Source organism: Podarcis vaucheri (assembly GCF_965113315.1).
Source record: "Podarcis vaucheri genome assembly, chromosome: 14".
Classification (NCBI taxonomy): Eukaryota; Metazoa; Chordata; class Lepidosauria; order Squamata; family Lacertidae; genus Podarcis; species Podarcis vaucheri.
The window spans coordinates 13,026,596-13,047,131 of record NC_138752.1 but is presented as its reverse complement, the minus strand read 5'-3'; positions in this window follow the sequence as shown (position 1 = coordinate 13,047,131).

Below are 20,536 nucleotides of genomic sequence, written 5' to 3'. Positions count from 1 at the left end.
AGGTCTAACTGCACTTGGTCCCCATCTTCCCTGTGCCACTTGTCCTGTCTGGTCGGACCTTTGGTGGTCCACAGCAGCACCCGGAAAGTAGCAGAACGAAAGACTAAAGTTGGCCAGTCCAAATCACTCAGGTGATCTGAGGAACCAATAGCTGGTCCTATATAAGAAGTGTCCCAGGGTTGTGCTGCCCCACTTTGTATAGCCATATAGATACCATCTCTAGGAAGCCATCCTTCTGCCTGTATCAGACCACATTATCTGCCTCTGGTCTCTTTGCTACTTGTCCATCTTGGAAGAGTTTTGGTCCTTCAGACTCATTTGTCACTTTTGGACCTGACCTTGCTGAATCCCTCCAGGCCTCACTGCATCCTGATTTGAAATAATCAGGGATGTAAGACCACGGATCACATCCAATTATGTTGTACTCAGAGTAGACCCTCTGAAATTAATGCACCTTAGTCATATCCATTCATTTTAATGAGTTTAATCTGATGAAAACCCTACAGCCCTACTTTAGTATTTCAAAGCATTTAGTCTTTTAAAAAACTCTGAAGGGTTGTACAACATAAAAACAGGAAACGATACCATTAAACAAAAATAAATTGTAAGATTAAAAAAATAAAACCAGTAAAATAATGGTAAAATAGTATATAAATATAAAAATAGTATATAAAAATAGGATTTCAGGGCATGCAAAGATACAAAAACCGTGTTCAGTCTTATTGGTCAGGGAAAGCCTTGCAAAAAGATGTATATTTACAAGGTGTTTGGCATAACTGATCATTGCTGTTTCATGTATGGCAGAGAAAATGGCATTCCACAGTACAGAGGCAGTTGCAGAAAATGCCCTTTTTGGAGGTCACTGTGATGTTAACTGGAGGTGAAACAAGTTACCCAATCAGAACCCAGGGGGGTGGAGTCAGAGGGACTGTAAAACCAGCTATGGGAGTGGCAAAGGGAGGAGTTTGTTGGGAGTTGGGTGGTTGGTTGGAGTGGGAGTGAATTGGGATAGAGTCTGTGGGGAGATTGAGTTAGTGTAGAGAAATAAGCTGAGTCAGGAACAGTTAGGGGCTAGGAAGACAAGTAAATATCTGAGAGGTGATTTGGTGAGTGAGAGCAGGTAGCTGAAGTTATAGGTCTGGATAGGCAACCCATGATTGTAATTGACCGATAATGAAACCACACGCTTGTTAAACTGCAATAAATAAACAGAAGTTTATGTTCCAATTTAACCCTGACAGGACTCAGTATTGTACCAGGTAGGGCCTGGGTGGTGGCAGCGAGAAATAAAGTGGTGGCACAGGGATCAATAGACAGTGAAACGTCTGGGGACCCTGTGTGATTGCCACAGTCACCACCCTATGATATTCTGTAGGGTGCAATACCATGAGATGATCTAAGTAACTATAGGTGTCTATACTGGGGCAGGCAGCATGGGTGCCAACTTGAATAAAATCTTGGTGGGACCCAGTTAAGCCCCGCACCACATAATCGATCACAAGACATGTCAAACACACACCATTTGAATGGCACTGCCCATTTATGGGGGGGGGCAAAGGGACCTCAGCCCCTAGGAGTTGGCTTCTAGGGTACACAGACCTTCAGGTAACCTGGCCCTGAGATCTTCAGGGCTTTGGACAGAATCTCAGATATGGCCTACTACCCAACCCTTAGTTTTTCATTGTTGCTGGTCACTGAGTTGTGCACCAGCACTAACAAGAGTGAAGTGTGTGTGTGTGTGTGTGTGTGTGTGTGTGTAGATGTTTTGTAGCCTATTTAGGTGACATGTCATTCATAACACAGAGGACTTTTTTTTTAATCCAAGATGCTACTTTTCCTTCTTTGATGTCTTTAAATAGGTTTTCAGTCTGGCTGGCACAGAAGTAAACACCCCTGGAGTTGTGACAGGGAGGAAATGGATGTAGAACCAAACAGTTCCACAGCCTCAGATTAGGAGTAGCATTAAAGTCCCAGCTTATTATTTAGCATGCATTGTAGTCCCGGGGCTCGTTCAGTTGAGCCTCTGATCTGAGTGCCATTTGCAATGCACACCATGACCACACATCAATATCCTGTAGGAACCTTTCATCTAGCTGGCAAAATTTAGGGAGCGAAAAGCAGCCCCTGTAAACTAGCAAAGGAGACTCTAGCCAGCACATATGTTACTCTCAGTGTTGCTTAGCAACACTAGTCAGCATGAGGACATGTTAAACAAACTTCCATAATCAAAAGTAAGGCAGTATACATTTGAAGCAGTATCGTACCGCTCACTGAGCTCTAATTCCCAGAGTTCCCTGGGAAGAAAGTTTGATTGATAAGCTACTCTGAGAACTGATAAGAGGGCAACAGGGGTCACCTGACATCTCTCAGCACGCTTAACAAACTACACTTCCCAGGATTCACTGGGGGAATCCATGACTGTTTAAAGTGGTATGATACTGCCTTAAGTGGAGTAAGGCTAGCCTAAGACACTTCAGTGTGTCAAAGTCAGGCTATCCAAAAGTCAGAGTCCATCAATTTATGTGGGACGTGATGTACTTGGAAGGTCTTCTCAACAAGGGTGATTAAATTGGAAGGACACTGTGGAGGAGCACAGCACAGCTTGGTTTGCCCTCAATGCAGGGGTGGGGTCTGAGTCCAAATGTGACTCTCCAATGGTCTTGGGGCTCTTCCCACATTCTTGTAGTTTTGTACCCTTCTTGTATGTTTTTCTACAGGATGGAATATGTCTTAGAACCGTGGCAAAGCCCTATGCTTGCCTGGATGGAGGATAAAACAGTTTATGTGTAGAAAAGTAAAATTAACATTTTTTGTCCCCCTCACTTTAGTTCCACTGGCATGCGGTTCCCAGAAAGCTGAATGGCACCCACCTGGGGCAACAGACTTTCTGTTCTTATGCTGCCGTGGGGCTCTCAAGGGATGTTTATGGAAGGGGCATCAAGTGTCAGTTTGCATTTCTTGGTGCAGCAAGTATTGATCTGATTTGTAGAGATTTTTCCTTTTCTAATTCGTTCAAGAGGGTTCTGGAAGGTTCTCCGTGTGCAAGAAGCAAGCAGAAGGTTCATGATGTTTGGGTTATACCTTCAGAGAAGCTGAGTAAAGCTGGCTTAAACTGGTTCTGTTATCTCTTTTGTCAAGGTCATGCTGACTAGAATAATAAGGCCAGAAGGAGCCTGGGTCTCACTTTCTCTTTCTATCTCTCTTCCTTCTGGTGCGGTGATTCTGTACATAGTATGCTTAATGTTAAGGTTTGGTCTGGTTATAAGTTATTGTAAGTTTAAGTTAAGTCTGCTGCAACTGGATTTCTTATGGACAGTGCCAATCCTGAATGTATTAGATTTGTGACCATCATGCTCATTTGCCTTCAGTAGCAGTAACACTCTGCTGGATGAAATACAATTGCCTCTGGTCTATTTTGGGGGGGAATCCTGCAACGTGTATAAGTTTTTACTCTGCTAACTATACATTTTAATTTTAATGTATTTTTAATCTTTGTTGGAATCTGCCCAGAGTGGCTGGGGAACAAATAAATTATTATTATTATTATTATTATTATTATTATTATTATTATTATTTGCTCTGGATCAATATGGAGCAGAATTTCCATGACATAAGGTGTTCTGGGGAGGAGGACTTGAAATGCCTTTCAATTTTAGAAGGGCCAAGCCAAGATAGGGTGGCTCTACTATTAAGGCTGAGTGAGGGCACCATTTCAAACAGCCAATTCTGGGTGGCTTGGAAGGGCTGCAAAATACTGTATTTATTTATTTTTCTGTTAGGGAAGGGGAGATATGCCAATGGGATTTTCTACCTACTGTGATGGAATGACTTGGCTCAGTACTGCAGAGTGCTGCAGGCAGCGAAACATCTTCGCCAGGTACCAATAATCAAACTCAAGCAAAGGAGCCAGGCAAGTTTTGAAAAGGAGATTCTACCTTCTAGCAGCACAATATCTGCACCCGTAAAAATGCTTTGGTTCCTTCCAACTTGCTTTGCATAAGTGAATTATCACTGCACACCACGAAGGGGAAGCAAACTCTCCGTGTGTTGATTTGCATGAAGGTTGCTCAGGGACGACATGAAGCAAACATTCCAGAAGGCAGAAGCTGTTGAGACGGAAAGCCTTGTAAACAGTTACATTGATGTTACTGACTCAACAGAGATGGTGATGAGTGACAAATATCTCAACGGTTGAGATTAATTTCTCTTTTAATTTCCCAAACGGGAGGTGGAATAGTGCACACAGTTGGCATGAACTTTTGGAGAGGTTCAATCTCAAACATCTCCAACCAAAACGATCTTGGGGGTCAGTGTTCGAAGACACTGCCAATCAGGGCAGACAGCACTGAGCTATGTGCACAGAATTGGTCAATTTAGGTTTCTCTTGGGTTTGCATTTTTCCCAATCTTAAATTCAGTTCTCTTAAATTCGACTCAATTCACATTGCAAGGCAAATTTACCTTACCCAGACTTTCCAAAACAACAGGTGAACTGAAATATAGCCAACCTTCGAAATGGACCCTTTACTTTATTTTGCAATATAGTTCTCCAGCCAGGTAATATATTTACAAAAAATAATATACAAGGGTAAAAAGGTAAAGGGACCCCTGACCATTAGGTCCAGTCATGACCAACTCTGGGGTTGCGGCGCTCATCTCGCTCTATGGGCTGAGGGAGCCGGCGTACAGCTTCCAGGTCATGTGGCCAGCATGACTAAACTGCTTCTGGTGAACCAGAGCAGCGCACGGAAACGCCGTTTACCTTCCTGCCGGAGTAGTACCTATTTATCTACTTGTACTTTGACGTGCTTTCGAACTGCTAGGTTGGCAGGAGCAGGGACCGAGCAATGGGAGCTCACCCCATCGCAGGGATTCAAACTGCCAACCTTCTGATTGGCAAGTCCTAGGCTCTGTGATTTAACCCACAGCGCCACCTGGGTCCCTAAGGTACAAGGGTAAAGCATGCCTACAAATGCATATATTAGTGAAAATAAAATACAAAATGCATTACATTAGGGAAAAGTGTTTTGTAAAAATTTGCACATTAGTAAAAATTGCATTTAAAAATGTGTATACAGATTAGGGAAATACAAATTAAAAGACTGTTGTACTGTCTTAAGGATTTTTTTAAAAAAAATGAAAACCAATATGAAAATTTAGAGAACTGAACTGAAGGATGGAAAAATTAGAAAATGAGAGAAACTGAAATATGCAGATTTACCCATCCTAACTGTGGTCGTATCAGAATGAAGAAGTTTCATTTTCTTTCTTCTTAGGCTCAGAAATAGCTTCTGGTTTTCCACATGTGCAGATTCAGATATTGCATTGCTTCACCACAGACATTATTTTTACCCCTCCTCTATAAAAAAAAAGTAATAAAGGGCTAACACTACTATTTTCATTATAAACTGTGATTCTATCAAAGATAAATACATCGCAGAACATGCCTTTATCAATGGAAGAGAAAAATAAGTTTTGAAGATGATGAATAGATGGAACCCAAAGCTATACGGGTAGGCAGGAATTAAGTGGGGTTATATTGCCCCTAATTTTATTACTCCAGAAGTTAATAAAGAAAGCCCATAGTTCTGTAAATATATCTTCATGCTGGCTGCTTAATGTTCATCTCTGGTATGCTAACTTAGTCATTACGGCAATTTCCCTTATCTTCTGCAGCCATTCTTTTAAAGAGAGAATTATTTTTTTCTTTCCAGCTTTGGATGACACCTCCTGTTAGTAAACTGGCCATTAATTGTATGTCTACATTTTTTGTTTCTGTTTCTAATATACCCAGAATTGTAGTTTTCAGACTTCTCAAGAATCGTTACATATGCTCACTGAAGAGGTTCCCTCTGTGATTTATGACTTAACACTATTAAAATCAAGTCATTAATAAAGTAGTTGTAATATATAGATGATCCACTCACTCTCAGAGAACTTGGTTTATTGACTATTTGGCTTTTCAGAGGTCTCTTGGCAGTGTTTCCTGTCTGCTATTATTATTATTATTATTATTATTATTATTATTGGGGTGGGATAGGCCTTTTGCTCTGAAAATCACATCCTTGTAGCATCTAGGGATAGAAGGACCTGTCCATTTCAATTCTCTGAATTTCTCATTTCCCCAGTCTTCAATTCAGTTCTCCACATTTTGCAGGAATTTGTGGATTTAAAGAAGTCATAAAGATCCACCAGCATTTTAACATGATTTTTTCCCAATAAACACATTTTGATGTGTAGTTTAGCAGCTCGTTTCTCTAATACAATGCATGTTTGGAGCTTATTTCATGAACGGATCTTCAGTACAGATGGATGGATGAAACAACCAGGTTGCACATCACAGCCCTTTGACTGTTTATGCGCCAACATTTTTGGAGCATGGGAACAGCTAGTGGCTCAGATAACATGCACTAAAATGCACGTTCTTGTTGAGCTTTACATAGCCACATTACTATAGCTGTATGCATCTGAAGGCCTCAGTTTAAATTCAATTTCAGAAACCAAGAGACCAGTTGTCTGTATTTCCCAGCTGTTTTTTCTCTTTCAGCTGTCCAAAGGACATTTTTAACGGCTTTTCTATTAGGGAGGGAATAGCCCAGCCTGTGACATGTTTCTGGACAGTAGCAAGCTGTACTAAGCTGCAAAGATAATTGCCTGGCACCCAAGACTTGGGTTACTGTTTCTTTGCAGAAATTGTTATATATCTATGCACAGTAATATTTCGGAAGGGAATGGCAACAGCAAGTCCTTAGCAGTGATCTCAGTGCTGGAAAGGCTGCTGGAAAGCAACGTAACTGGCATTAGTACATTTTCTTAGCAACTCTTTCACACGCCAGATGCTAGTGGCCTGGCAGCTGGATGCAACGGTGAACAGGGAACGTAACATTTCTGTGAAAAACTGTCTCCCTGCAAAAACAGGGAGAAGCTAACAACATCTAACCATTCTAGGCTTTCATCTCCCATGCACTGATGTTGTTCTGCATCAAACAAAATTCCTTGGTCTAATTCTGAGAGGAAGGGGTATGTTCTACCTCTGGCCCTGAGCACCAGATGCTGGGAATCACAAGTGGGGAGAGTGCTGTTGCACTTAGGTCCTGCATTTTGGCTTCGAGCTGACATTTGGTTGGCCATTGGACCTGATCCAGCAGAACGTTTCTTATATTCTGAGATAAAAAGGGAACATGCTAAGGGTATGCATAAGACCCCAGTTTGACCTTTGGTCTGTATAAGTGGGTTTTAAAAAAAAAACCTGGTCTGTTTCCGAGTTGCTCTGTGCTCTCTTCACTTTGATCTGTGTATTTGTATTCTGAAATGAAACTGTTTTTCCCATTCACTATAATGGTGTGTGTGTGTGTGTGTGTGTGTGTGTGTGTGTGTGTGTAAACATGGCTATAAGATTTTTCCTTTTTGGCCAAAGTGGATGAAATTAGCAGACAAAGGAGCCGCTCCAGGACAGATCAAGTCTGCCAAATTGCAGACAAATAGTTCTAGGGGGAAGTAAAGGGGATTCACTTTCCTACACAACCCCTTATGAATGGCAAGGAGTGGGGTGGTGATTTCTCCCTTAAAGGTAAAGGTAAAGGTACCCCTGCCCGAACGGGCCAGTCTTGACAGACTCTGGGGTTTGTGCGCCCATCTCACTCAAGAGGCCGGGGGCCAGCGCTGTCCGGAGACACTTCCGGGTCACGTGGCCAGCGTGACAAAGCTGCATCTGGCGAGCCAGCGCAGAACACGGAAACGCCGTTTACCTTCCCACTAGTAAGCGGTCCCTATTTATCTACTTGCATCCGGGGGTGCTTTCGAACTGCTAGGTTGGCAGGCGCTGGGACCGAGCAGCGGGAGCGCACCCCGCCGCGGGGATTCGAACCGCCGACCTTTCGATCGGCAAGCCCTAGGCGCTGAGGCTTTTGCCCACAGCGCCACCCGCGTCCCTTACTTGTCTTATAATAATTAAGAGGTGGTCAAGTGCTGTGTGTTCTTGCTTTGGCAAAATGCACTGAGCCCACCGCACTCCCCTTTGTATTCCTCAGCAATATCTGAAATTAATTCTTTCTTGACTGCACACATTCATTCTTTACAGTGCAGAATCCAAATGTTGGCTGTTATTTCAAATCACGTATAGAATTCGAGATCGGCTGCTGGCAAGTGTGTATGTTTTTGGATGCAAGGTTAGTTTTTCAATTACGTTTGCACAAGCTAAGCTTGAGCAATGGGACGCTCAAATGTGAGAGCTGCAATCATGATCAAATCCAAGCTGCCTTTCGGATTTAAATAATGAGAATGGGGCATGCCAGCTAATGCTGCACAGCTCTGCCGCAGTGCTGGGCACGTTTACTTGGGAGAGGATCAGATTGTTCCTCAAGATACAAGAAAGACTAAGTAAGACAGCTGGATACAGGCTGGTTTTAGTGACCTGAGTTGGCATTTCCATGCATACATACATCATTTTATTTGTAAGCCACCTTTCCATTGTTCAAACCATGCTCAAGGTGGCTTACAGCATGAAAAAATACCGTATTTTTCGCTCTATAGGACGCACCCGACCATAGGAAGCACCTTGTTTTAGAGGGGGAGAACAAGAAAAAAAAATCTCCCCCTCTCTGCACAGCGCCCCTTCAGTGAAGTGGCAGGAGAAACGGAGCCCCTTCCATTTCTCCTTCTGCTTAGCTGAAGGGGCGCTGCGCCTTAGCTGAAGGGGCACCTACCCTTCAGCGAAAGGAACCCAAAGCCTATCTTTGAAGCCTGGAGAGCGAGAGGGGTTCAGTGAAGGCAACCCGAAGCCTCCGGAGCGTGGCGGGAGCTGAAGCCAAGGAGCCTGCATTCGCTCCATAAGATGCACACACATTTCCCCTTAATTTTTGGAGGGAAAATGTGTGTCTTATAGAGCGGAAAATACGGTACATAACTGTAACATAACAGAAGTATTCAAAACAACAACAGCAACAAAAGGTACACAACCAAATCAAGCTATTTCCACATAGATCACAAGAAGATCTAAAATAAAAATACGGAAAATTAATATAAATGACGACAACATTGCCCCCCTGAAAACCCCACTAAGCCATACCTCAGCTCTAGAGTCTGTTTAGCAGCCTCAGCTTTTGTAACTAGGGTCCTGCCCTCCCCGGCTAGGTGGAAAAAAGCCTGCAAGGTCTTCCAGAACTCACAGCCAAGATGATCTCTGGACTCTTCAGCAATGTGGCTCTCAATGCTTCACTATCTGGCCCTTGGTCTACCCACAAGCCACACCCCTTACCTGCCTGCTCTGACCCCTTCCCAAGTGTTTTTGCCTGGGCTGGAATATGTCACTGAACTGTGATCAAGTCTCTGGGTTGCCTTCATGGAGGTGTGTGTGTGTGGCCGAGGTGCAGGAACATGGAATAGAAACCTCAGACTTCCGTGTTGATGGATTTATTTGTTCTACACGCATTTATAGCCAGCCCTTCACCATGCAGTCCCAGGGCAGGTTACATTACGAGCCCCTCCAGATGCATTTTTATTGTGCATTCAAGATGATTTGTGCTCCTGGTGGTGTTGAGTCGGTCGTATGTGATTCTGCGTTCAATACTGCTTGAGCCTGCAGAGCTTTGAGGGCAGACATCGCGCTTCGTTTCCAGCCAGTCCATATCCCATAGCTTCCTGCTATTATCCTGCAACTTTCCTGACCATAAATGCTCTGGGAGGATTCTTTTTTTGGGGGGTCTGCTTTTGTTGCCTGGCGAGTTCCCGCCTCCCCCCATAGAACACAGGACACAAGAATTCGAGTTAATGGGTCAAATTAGGCCACAACTTTATTGTTTGCAGGAATTGAGTGGTATTAGCTTAGGCATTGGTCCTACTACTAACCGGCCTGGCCGGTGAGGGTTAACCACCAGTGGGAGGAGTACTGCTGAGGCACGTCAACTAGGACCTCCCCCGGGGTCACCGCATGGGGGCGTGCTGTGGGCCCGCACCTCCATAGGCTTAGGACAAGGCCACGCCCCCCGGAATCCTTTACCGGACTACCCTTTATTTAGGAGAAGGTGATGGCGCTCCCTATCCCCCTTCATCTGCATAACAATAGACTGTACCCCCACCAATGCCTACCGCCCATACCGTGGAGTTGTGACAGTTTGCTACGAGGTAGGTGAAAACCAAATGGCTGAAGCCAATCTGCCAGTTGGAAAAGTTCCTACCAGGCCCCTTGACGGTGACCAACCGAGGTTCATAGCAAAGTCAGAGAACCTAGCCTAAAGGGTGGGTGGGTAGGGAAAACCGGGTCAGCTGTGGCGCAGGAAAGAGGGCGGTCCTTGGCCGTGCCAGACCTAAATAGGTGAGGCCACGCCCCCGCGCCCCCTGATTGGCTGGCATTGGGATCTCGTGGGGGCAAAAGGCCAGCCCCCGCGAGTGTGGGGAGGGGCCTGAAGCCCGCAACCCCACCTCCTCCCTAGCTCGGAAGTGGATTTGTAGTGCAAGATAGCGCAAGTTGCACGATCCATTTAAAAATCACAACGTTAAGAAGCTACAAGACTCTTTCTCTCTTCTTTTTGCTGCAAGAGAAGAAAGAACCACTCCATGTCATTTTAGCTGGAAAACCGCATATCAATGTAATGAATAAAGTCACCTGATGTCACCCTGGACACAACCCTTTACCAGTGGAATCTGCTCCTGCCTCCGACAGTGAGGCATCAAATGTGCAGAATCAAAGATAGGGAGGGACCTGCTATACAAGCAGTGCCTGACCTGTCTCATAGCCTGATCAGTTTAGCAGCTTCCTGCTCCATAGATTGCTGAACACTGGCTCAGAATCGCAGCGCTTCCATGGAGCTATCCGTTGCAACAAATAAGTAATATGGGCATTCCCGCTGCGACTTCTGCTGCTCTTTGCCATTTGCACGGATGTATTTCACACTCCGAGAGGCACCATTTCATTCAGAATATTTTGTTTGACATATTAATCAACACACTGGCAAAGGTCCTAAGGAAATCATGGAAGCAGATTCTGTCTGAGCAGCATCAGACTCAACTGCTTAACATTCTCCAAACTACATGAATTGGAAAACTGTTACAAAGCCATTTCCGAGCTTGGGAGGAGAGGGGGTTGCGGGCTACCCCCTCCCACACACGCGGGGGCTGGCCTTTTGCCCCCACGAGATCCAGGGAATCCCCGGGCGTGCCTGCTACCCTGCCCGCCAATCGGCGGGCTGGGGAGGCGTGGCCTAGCCTACTTAAGGCCAGGCACGCCCAGGGACCGCCCTCTTTCCCCTTGCCAGCTGAGCGGTTTTCCCATCCCACCCACCCTTAGGCTTAGCTAGCTACGACCTTGCTATGGACTCCGGTTGGTCGCCGCAAGGGGCCTGGTAGGAATTTTTCCAATTTGGCGCACTGTCAGCCTTTTGGTTTTTTCGCCTACCTCGTAGCAAACGTCACAACTTCCTCGGTATTGGCGGTTAGGCATTGGCAAGGGTTCATTGTTATGCAAATGAATGGGGGGGAAGGAAGCCCCATCACCTTCCCCCAAGGAAAGGTTGCCTTGTCCGAAACCTAGGGAGGTAAGGGCCCCCGAGCGGTGACACCCGTGGGATCCTAGTTGGCGTACTTCAACAGGACTCCCACGGCTTGTGGATAACCCTTCCCGGTCTCCATGCCGGGTAGTCGATAGGAGCCAATGCCTAAGGCCAATACCTTTCAAATACCTTTCAATTCTGTAATCAATAAAGTTGTGGCCTTTTTTATGCCCATTAACCTTAAATAACGTGTCCAGTGTCTTCATTTCACATGGGGGAGGGGTCTTGCCACGCAAAAAAAGGGTACATGCCTCCTAACACTGATAATGCATTCAGGCAGAGGAAACAAAGGCTATTCATTGTCTCATGCAAACAAGGAATTTATGCTAATGAGGATTCCTCTCCTAATTTATTGATATCAGGGATGGGGAACCTCAGCCATGGTAGTTGAATGTGGCTCTCAAGACCTTGCTACCTGGCCCTTGGAAGCCTCCCCAGGCACCACCCCACATTGGCACTGTTAAGTATAGTAATTTAATTCACTGAAATTGTAAATGCTTGTATGCATTACTATGTGTTTTAATTGAACGGGTTGGTAACTGAGTTCTAGAGAGTTCTCTAGTAGTTCTCATGTGATTGGCTAACATTGGTCACATGGGAGGTATTTATTGAGACCCTGTTTTATGTGAAGCAAGATGACTGTGTTTTATAATCCACTGTGAACACTGCTAAGTTGAATAGAGTGTTGGAGTGCTTCATCTCTGCTTGAAATAAAGAGAGCAAGGTTGCAGGAGAAGGTAAAAATGGAAGTCTCTCATAGCAGCTGCAAGGCATGGCCTAACTGAGATATAGAAACTGAGGGCTGAGCTCTAGAAAGAGGGGGAAATACTGTTGTTTGGAATAATAATAATAATAATAATAATAATAATAATAATAATAATAATTTTATTTATACCCCTCCCTCCCCAGCCAAGACCGGGCTCAGGGCGGCTAACAACCAAAAATAAAAACAAGTTGATTAAAATACAATTTTTTAAAAAAGATTAAAATACAACATTAAAACATTAGGATGCATCCTCTTCACAGGAGGAGAAAGGAAAAAGAAAGAGGGGGAGGGAATCAAACTGATTCTAAGCCAAAGGCCAGGTGGAGCAACTCTGTCTTACAGGCCCTGTGGAAAGAAATCAGATCCTGCAGGGTCCTGGTCTCATGAGACAGAGCGTTCCACCAGGCCGGAGCCAGTGTTGAAAAGGCCCTGGCTCTGGTTGAGGCTAATCTAACTTCCTTAGGGCCCGGGACCACTAGGGTGTTGCTATTTATGGACCTTAAGGTCCTCCGTGGGGCATACCGGGAGAGGCGGTCCCATAGATACGAGGGTCCTAGGCCGTGAAGGGCTTTAAAGGTCAAAACCAGCACCTTAAATCTGACCCTGTACTCCACCAGGAGCCAGTGCAGCTGGAAAAGCACTGGCTGAATATGCTCCCATGGCAGAGACCCTGTGAGGAGCCTCGCTGCAGCATTCTGCACCCGCTGGAGTTTCTGGGACAGCTTCAAGGGCAGCCCCACACAGAGCGAATTACAGTAGTCAAGCCTGGAGGTGACCGTTGCATGGAAGTTATAAGAAGAGACTGTAAACCCATACTTGGATGAGCATGTGGCTGTAAATATATTTTAATTCATCTATAAGTTTCTGCAAATAAGGTTTTTGAATACTGAAGTCTGGACATTGGTTTAATTTCCAAAGAAGTGTGTCGGTCATATATATGATTTGAGCACCTTAGCTGTGGTTTCGCTACTCTGACTTCAACAGAAACTGCTTCACACCCAAGTGTTATTGCCTGAATGGATGTGGCCTTTGACTGTGATAATTTATTTTGCTTGCCTGGGTGGAGGAGAGAGGGGTGTTTTGCATTAATAGTGTTGCTAACTTTTGCCTCTGACCCCCCCCCCCCTCACTGCTAACATGTGGCCCTGAGCAGTTTGCCCAGAAGAGAATTTGGACCGCAGGCCGAAAAGGTTCTCCTCCCCTGAATCATGCCTATCTTACATCTAGGATGGGCAAGAATCAGGAAAGCCCTGGTTCTGTTGTCACGTTTTGCAGTGCCGGTTTAGCCAAAAAGGCTGTCAGGGCAGCTTATAAAAATCAGTCCTGAGGTAAGTCCCTGGCCTCAGGTTCACTATCTAAAAATGGCACAGCACACGAGGAAAATTGATGGGGAGGGAGGAGAGGGAAGCGAGCTTAAGCAAAAGCTAGAACTGGCACCTGAACCAGCCGTTCTGGCTGTGTTGTCCAATGGAAATCCCTTCCTGATGAATATTATTGGCACACAAATGGAAGCAAGAAGAATTACCGACGAAAGAAGAATGGAGGATGAAATTAATGGACTATGCAGAACTAGACAAACTAACAGGAAGGATTCGAAATCTGCGGGGCCAGAAATTCACAGAAGACTGGTGTAAATTTACGGACTACTTGAAAAGTAATTGTGATGATCAGATTATGTTTGTAGGTTTGCAAGAAGTTTTGTGAGGTGAATTATTGGAACTTTTGCAAAAATGGATAAAGGGGAGGATGGTTAGTTAGGATAATTAAAGGCAATATGAATTTAAGAAATGCATAAGAAGTGATAAAAACGGTGGATCATCAGAGGTGCTGATGATGGAAGCCCCCCCCCTCCAAAAAAAAAGATTGTATAAGTGGTGAAGTTTTGTGGTATGTATTATAATTTATATGTTAAAATTAATAAGAATTATTATTAATAAATAAATAAATAAATAAATGGAAATCCCTTCCTGATAGCATTTGTTCCACACATGTGCAAATATACACACACTGATCAGGAGGAGGGCTGCCGACAACATCCAGCCCAGGAGGATGGGGCAGAACCTCACCCACATAAAATGCACAATACACAATAAATCTGCAATATCAGAGTAAATACCACCTTTGCTGGTACTTGCACAGTTGCTCCCTCTGAGCCCCAGGCACCCACTCCGTTCTGCCACAGGGTCCCAGCCCCCCTCACATTACCAGCTCCTGGGGAGATAGATTCAGTTCCTGACTGCCTCCTCGATCCATGTGTACTCCCCTCCTTTCCGCCCCGAGTATCAAACAACAATTTCTACACCGTCACTGCAATTCTGATCATTCTTAGCACACTCACCGTGTTTTCCAACACTGTCAAAGAGGCAGCCTGTTATAATTATTTTCTCAATCACTCTTTATGAATGAAACACTTCAGGCAACACTAAAACGTAAACTTGATCACCAGAAACAAAATAAATTCAAAAGGCAGAGACTATTAGACAACCATTTTAAAAAGCTGATTTCCCAACAGTTCTATTTCCAGCAAGATGGGGAGGAGGAGGAGATGGGGGGCAAAAAAAAATCAAAACTGTGTTTCTGCAAAAGGCAAAGCAAGAGCATCAGCATTTCATATGAAGCGGAAAATAAAATGATGCACTTTGGGGAGGTTATTATAAACAGCATCCAAATGAAGCTTTCATCCGTCTGTGGGACATGGGCATTTTTGCAATGGTGAGCCATGAGAAAACAAGGTTAGTAAACAGCTCAACAAATAATGCAAATGGCTGGAATCTATTGATGGAGTGAAAGGTCAAGGGGAGATTCATGTCTTCAAAATATACATCAATGGAAAAATAAACTATTTAGCTGTGCAAAATGCCTCTGTCACTACATTTTCTAGGGGCAGAAGCACTAACACAATAAGCAGGTGCAAAATGCCATGGCGAGACTGCTTGCAGGGTCCTTGCCACGGGATCACATTCACCCAGTGCTATACCAGCTGCACTGGCTCCTGGTGGAGTACAGGATCAGGTTTAAGGTGCTGGTTTTAACCTTTAATGCCCTATACAGCCTAGGACCCTTGTACCTACGGGACCGCCTCTCCTGGTATGTCCCACAGAGGAATTTACGATCTTCAAAAAAAAAAAAACATCTTGAAGGTCCCAGGCCACAGAGAGGTTAGGCTGGCCTCAACCAGAGCCAGGGCTTTTTCGGCCGTGGACCCGATCTGGTGGAATGCTCTGTCACAAGAGACTAGGGCCCTGCGGGACTTGACATCTTTCCACAGGGCCTGCACGATGGAGCTGTTCCGCCAAGCCTTTGGCCAAAGCACAGTCTGACCTCCTCTCTCCTTCTGTCATCCTCATAGAACTCTAACCCAGTGGTTGCCATTAATTTGATTCTGAATTGATTTTAGAATGCATTTTAATTAATTGTGTGATTTTATATACACTGTGCTATTTTTACTCGTTAGCTACTCTGAGCCCGGCTTTGGCTGGGGGGGCTGGGATACAATTATTATTATTATTATTATTATTATTATTATTATTATTATCACTCCTCATCTGAATATACCACAGGATACACCCCTCAACTGGCCCTCCAAGAGTGCTTTTCTTGGAACAGAATGTATCCTTTAACTGTAGTGATGTCTCTTGCTTGCTGGGAGCAAGGATGGGGAGATGTGTGTGAGCAGGTGAACCCAGGAAGACTTACTCCCCTAGAAAAAACAACAGAAAGGAACAGGCTGTAAAGTTGTGATGATCCTATCAAGGTGCATTTACTTGGAAGTAAGCGCAACCATGGCAGAACCCAAGGAGCTTTACTCGCTGAGCCACCCTGGTTGGGGCTGTACGACTGCAGCAATGGAAACTGTTATGTACTGAAGTTCTCACCCTGGGCCAGCAGGGGGATACTGTAGATAGTTATGCAAATAAGGGATCGAAAGTGACTTTCAGTGATTGGATAGTTTTAGAAAGTTGTTACAGTGATGTTGTACTGGAGCTCTATATAAACAGGCTGACTGAACCCTTCAGTTCTGTTCTGTCCTGGCCTGTGAATAAACAAGAGCTGTTTGAAGAATCGCTGTGTCATCTGATATGTTCACCCACAACTTAACAGAAACCCTATGCATGCTCTTAACCTTGAGGGGTGGAGGGGATAAAATCCCCAAAGAGGTGAAGTCATTTTGCTCTGGCTTCTTCATCACCCCTTCCCACATCCTGGCTGCAACTCCAGCTTATGTTGCATGGGTAGGTAAAGGACAAACAAATCCTGCAGTTCCAGCTAGGGGAGTGCACACACACAAAAAGTATAGGGGAGAACAAAGGAGGGAAAATCAATAGGGAAATAAAAAGTATTCTATATGCACCAAAAACAAGGGGCGGAAGCCTCTTCCCTTAAGACATATAGTGGTACCTCGGTTTTCGAACGTTTCAGAAGTCGAATGTTTTGGTTTTTGAATGCCGAAAACCTGGAAGTAACCACTTCGGTTTCTGAACGCTTTTCAGAAGTCAAACGTGCCATGCGGCTTCCATATGGAGTTTTCCAGAAGTAAATGCTTCCGGAAGTACAGTGGTACCTCTGGTTGCGAACGGGATCCATTCTGGAGCCCCATTCGCAACATGAGCAGAACGCAACCTGAGTCTGCGCATGCGCGTGACGTCATTTTGCACGTCTGCGCATGTGCAAGCGGCGAAACCCGGAAGTAACCCTTTCTGGTACTTACGGGTCACCGCAGGACGTATCCTGAAAGAACGTAACATGTATTGGGTAAAATTTATTTTAAAATGCTGACAATTTTCATGAGGACTTAAAAAGGGGGAGGGAGAGAATAATTGCAGATTGATTCAGAGATGTGGGGAGCTAAATTTAAGAATGGAAAAAATGAGAAAGTGAAACTGACAGGTGCGTTCATCCCCAGTACACCCACAAGCACACACACAGAATTGGACACATTTCTCTGAAGGCAGCCCATTCTTCAGACTCTCCTAAAGATGACTTCAGCATGGCAAAGTGTGTTATCTCACAGTGCCTTGCAAGAGTGCTGCACTTCCTGGCCCAGTTTTTGTTCATTATGCTGTTTGTCGTGTGGCTGGGTAGCTTGTTTCAGAGGAGGAAATGAGTTGATTATATGGAGAAACAGAGCTGCTGATTATACACAGTAAGCTACCACCAATGAACAAATTACGGAGGCTGAAAAAAAGGAGGGGGAGAAATTGTCGAGAGAGGTTTTCTTCCTTAATTATTTCCAATTATGGATTTTTTTTGGTGTAAACCTGGAGGTGGGGGGAAATATATCCAGAAAGAAACATGTTTTGGTTTTTCTTTGTTTTGTTTTTAAATCAAAAGTCAGGAACAACCTTATTAGGAACACAAAGCCTTGGAGATGCTTCAGAGAAACTCTTCCGTTCATTGAGCACCAGGCATGAACATGAAAATGACAACTCAATTCCTGCTCTAAAAGAAACAGCTCATTCTTTTTGTCCAGTCTTCAGATGAAAACTGAAACTGTGATGAAAGTCATTTTGATGTGTGTGGGGGGGAGCTGGGGGTAACAATCATGCTTGAAGGTAGAACACATCATTTCGCTATATTCCAGCAAAGTAGATCCTTGGAAGGATTCCCTTGTTGGATTAGGGACAGTGTGCAGAACTAAAACAGGTGCAAACAACTAAATGTGGTGTTGGTCCACAGACAGCTTTCCGGGTCATGTGGCCAGCATGACTAAACCGCTTCTGGCGCAACGGGACACTGTGATGGAAACCAGAGCAGCGCATGGAGACGCCATTTACCTTCCCGCCGCAGTGGTACCTATTTATCTACTTGTGGTGGTGTGCTTTTGAACTGCTAGGTTGGCAGGAGCTGGGACAGAGCAATGGGAACTCACTCCGTTGTGGGGATTCGAACTGCTGACCTTCCAATCGGCAAGCTCAAGAGGCTCAGTGGTTTAGACCACAGTGCCACCAGCATGCTGGGGCAAATAGTCTTCTAGCCCCTGTAGTTTAATCTTCCAGTCTGTGGGAGAAATCAGTGCAGGCAGAAGGTTTTATCTTGAGATCTCAGTGCTGCAGCACTCAGCAATGAGATTCAAGAGGAAATTCCCTCTTTCTTTTCTTCAGGCAGAATTTCCCACCATCACTGAACTGGGAGGAAGGGAGTTTTGGAAATGCGATTATTTAATTTTCGCCAATCATTCGGTGAAGAATAAAATGTATTATTTCCCTCTTCCTCGGTGCTGGGGTAGGGTGGGGGTGTGGAAAAGGACCAGGAACTTGCTTTTCATAATCAGAAATGAAAGCTGAAATTCTGCTCCCCTCTGCAGCCCCAAACAACCATACCACCCTGCTAAACACAGTATTAAATTATTTAGGCAAAATGTGTTTCTTCTAGGACTGACACTCCAACAATTGCTATTGTTGCAGAGAGTTATCAAGCACAGAAAATGTGCTAATAAGATGCTCCCATCCTTCCTGGCATCTATGATTATGCCAGCTTTTTGCAAAAGTTAATTAAAGAGACCCTAAACTAAAAACAACAATACTTAACAGCTATATAGCACAGTACTTCCCATCTTCAAAGTGCTTTGCAAACATTTGCTAATTGATTTAAGGTTGCTTGAGCGGTAGCTTTCGAAACAACCCTCTTAATTAACAACTTTCTGTTCCAATTGTAGTCACAGCTTAGACATGGCAAAAATAAAAATAAATTATGCCTTACCTGCCAATGCCACAATATGGTAAGGCTGTCCTGGGCAAAAAGAATGGAAAGTTTGAGCGCTTGTTTGTGTGTGAGTAAATGAAGCAGTTGAAATATGGTCAAGTAATTCCTTATCATTTCAGGGAGCTTCTTCATCCAGCTAGAATTAAGGGAGCATTTTCTGAATTTTTAAATACAGCCCCACAACCCAAAAATGTGAGCACAAATTCAGATGTTAGGAGAAAATGTGCATTAAAATGTTTATGTTTGTGAAATGTGTGTGTATGTGTATTGTTGACATCTGTCAGTCTTGAGAGACAATGGAGTGTGCCTCCAGGGGTGAAGTTAAACCACTGTGTTAGTTGCACCAAAGTGATCTCCCTGAGGTGCAAGCCTGGGCAGTATATATGGAGGTTGTTGGCTGCCCAGAGGGCAAGACCTTCTTCTCAGCCTCGTTGTGGGCCAAAGGAAAGCAGAGCAATACATTTGGCGCTGTTTGTTAAACCACTGTGCTGCTTGGGCTTGCTGATTGAAAGGTCGGCGGTTCGAATCCCCGCAATGGAATGAGCTCCCTTTGCTCTGTCCCAGCTCCTGACAACCTAGCAGTTCGAAAGCACGCAATGCAAGTAGATAAATAGGTACCGCTGTGGTGGGAAGGTAAACAGCGTTTCTGTTCACTGCTCTAGTTTCGGTGTTCCATTGTGCCAGAAGCAGCCTAGTCATGCTGGCCACATGACCCAGAAAAACTGTCTGCTGAGCAGACAAATGCCGGCTCCCTTGGCCTGTAAAGCGAGATGAGTGCTGCAACCTCAGAGTCGTTTGCGACTGGACTTAATGGTCAGGGGTCCCTTTACCTAGGGACATACCAGTACCTAGGGCAAAAGGAGACAAAAGGATCTGATTTCTTTCTGCAGGGCCTGTAAGACAGAGTTGTTCTGCCTGGCCTTTGGCTTGGAATCAACTTGATCCCCACCCCCTCTTTCCTTTCTCCTTTCTCCTTCTGTAATGGAACTTTCTCCTTCTGTGATGGAACTCCTATTTGGGGACTTCCCTGGCTTTTTTCTGGCCCATGTAGGACCAGTCTGGATAGTTGGCTTTGGTGAAGATTTGACATTTTCATCCCCCAAAAGTTTTTGATTTGAGTTTTTACTGCAATGAGGCTGCATTTTAATGTTGTATTTTCATCTTGGTTTTAAGTTGTATTTTAATCAATTGTTTTTATACCTGGTGTTAGCTGCCTGGGGAGGGCATGGTATAAATAAAATTTTGTTATATATTATTATTATTATTATTATTATTATTATTATTATTATTATACAAGAAACTATCCATTTGTCTTAGGGACTCTGAATTTGTGTGGGGTTTACTCCTTAGCCTTTTCTTTTCATGCTGTTAAAGTTGTTGGGGTCGTCCACTCTTCTGCTTGACCCCTGCTTAGAAAGCATGGCTCAGACTGGTTTCCTGCTTGTCCCATCCCTTCTAGACATGGGTCCAATCGGTCTCCTCTGGTGGGGCCAGAGGCAAAAGCGATTGGAACCAGGAGTGCA